Below are 2,778 nucleotides of genomic sequence, written 5' to 3'. Positions count from 1 at the left end.
CACCAGGGATGCTAAAACAAATAAATCATGGTCCCACAAAGAGCTCACTGTCTAGGGGGACTGGTAGACATGTAAACTGGCAGATACTAATAGCTTGGGCTGTGTCAGAGGTGACTACAGACGTATGGGAGCAAGTAGGAGACAAGCATGTCAGTCAGATTGGACAGTAGGACAGGGTCAAAGAAAGCTTCTCAGAACAGAAAATACCAGCAGTGAGTTTTGAATAACAATTGTGAGTTGAGCATTGAAGTGGAGGAACTGGGCATGCCAGGAAGAGAGAGAATCTAGAACCTATACCACGAGGTAAGCAGGAGCGTGGAGCAGTGGAGGAATTGCAAATGACTTAATATCTCTAGAAAATAAAGTGGGAGCAGAGGTAAGGGGGAATGGCAAGAAATGACAGTGACAAGATAGACAGAGGTCATGCTACGGAGACCTCCAGTAAGTTATGCTGTGGAGCTCATATTTTATCCTAAGGACTCTAGGCACTGGAGAATCTTTTTCTAGACACTTGAAAATTAAAGGACTTGAAACAAGAGACTCAGATGATCAAATTTGCATTTTGCTAGGGTCACACTGAATACAAGGTAAAATCCAGAACCAAGAGCAGAGCCAGGCACATAGTAGGTCCCTAAGAAGTTCTTGTTGAATAAATGAATGAATGAATGGTGTCAGGACAAGAATAGAGCCGATATAGGCAAGTATGGAGCAGGGAGTCCTGGTGAGAGACTGTTGTATTGATGATTTAAAATAATATTGCTGAGGATGGGGAGAAGAGATGGTATTTGAATGCAATTAAGGAAGTATAATTGATAGAATTTGGTAACTTTTTTGTATAGCTATGCAAGAGGGGAAAAAGGAATACAAGATGACTACCAAGTTTGTAAATTAAAGAACTGGGTAGAAAAGGCTGTGATATTCACTTAGATGGGAAACACAGAAGGAGGAACAAATAATGAGGAGAGGATGGAGATGAATCATTAAATTTGGGCAAGTTGGGTCTGAATTGTAGTAAGACATACAAGTTGAAATATTCAGTTGGATGTTTAAATCAGGAACCCAGGAGATAAGTTGAAGATACAGGTTTGAGAGTCGTCAGTGAACAAGTAATAATGAAAGCCATTGGAACAGATGAGATCCGTCATGGAGTTTAAGTAGAATAACGTGAAGGCCTGGGATAAACTTGGGCCAAAGATGAGACTTGAGAAGGCTAGGCACTCAGACAGATTTTCCTACTTCCCTCTTCATTGTGAATTGTTTTCCCGTCCACTGAGTTATCTAAAACAGGCTGATGAAAATTTGGGTCTCTAAATGTGAATTTTATAATGAGCCTGACTAGCAACAGAACATGAAAGAAAAAGAGTAAATGAATATGATAATCTGTACGTGTGAGGAGGAAGATAATGACTGTGGTGGATGATTTAAGTAAGAAAATTGACTCGAGGGAGCCTTTTTAAAAGATTTTTGGGGATGAAACTCAGGGGAACATGTAACTCAAGGCTCAGTTGTCAATGGAGACTGGAATTATACCTGGAGCATGGCAAAAGGCAGTATCCTCGAGAACCCAGGCTATGAATTGAGTAACTATCCTGAGAATAAAAGAGACTGGATATGTGAAATTCACTGTTCTGAATTATGTTTTGCTAAACTGGATGCAATGACTTAGCTGGATACCATGGTTAGTCTACCTAGGTAACATTCCTCACTCTACAGGAAGGCAGACTTTCTATACAACATGGCTAAATAAGAAAGCCACGCTAACCCACTATCTAGAGGCTATAGAATATGAAATAGGGCTGTGATCCAAAAGTAAGTTTGTTTCCTTGGATGTTTGTGGCAGAATCACCAGAAGGTCTCCTGGATACTTTTGATACAGTTATATTGTCTAGTGTTTTACCAACCTTCGAGTTAAGAGATTCTTCAAATTTATATCATTTTGGTTGATACTAAAGCTTATTCCCACTTGTTCTTTCCTTAATAGAAACAGAAAATCACTACCACCACCAGTCCTACGTTAGCTAGTAATATCTCAAAGACAATTAAATTTTCCTACAGTTGTTTTTTTCTTGAAGACACACAAGCTCAGCTCCTTTGGGGTTTCCTACTGGTACTCATTCCACTAATCTGGAATCATTTTTGTTTCTAGCATCTAGAATTTCTCCAGGGACCCCATATCGCACTTCGCTTGTGGCACCAAAGTTTGAAGAGTTTTTCCACTAAAGCAATACAAATATTAAAAGTAGAAAGGAGGTTCAAATCCAGTCCAACATGCTATGCTTCAGTCTTCTAAAGCATAGTATTTTTTGAGCTTAGAATTTTTTGCTCACAGCATTCTGTTGCTGAATTGTATTTACCTTGCACTGAAGAAAGCATTCTAATCTAGTCAATCAGCCTTGGGAAATCAAACCTTGCTTTCCATGGCATCTAAACCAAGCTATTTGATATCGGTTTTGTGTTAAAAATACAAAAACTAATGAAAGGAATGAGGAAGTGGAGATGTTGAAATTTAAAGAATACAATTGGTTGAATTTTTTTTCCTTTTTATTTTTTTTTTTTTTTGGTGAGGAAGATTGGCCCTGAGCTAACATCTGTTGCCAATCTTCCTCTTTTTGCTTGAGGAAGATTGTCACTGAGCTAACACCTGTGCCCATCTTCCTCTATTTTGTCTGTAGGATGCTGCCTCAGCGTGGCTTGATGAGCAGTGTGTAGGTCCACACCTGGGATCCAAACCTGCTAACAACCCTGGGCCGCTGAAGCAGAGAGCACAAACTTAACCAC

This window comes from Equus caballus, chromosome 19 (assembly GCF_041296265.1).
Source record: "Equus caballus isolate H_3958 breed thoroughbred chromosome 19, TB-T2T, whole genome shotgun sequence".
NCBI lineage: Eukaryota > Metazoa > Chordata > Mammalia > Perissodactyla > Equidae > Equus > Equus caballus.
This window is presented reverse-complemented; position numbering follows the sequence as displayed.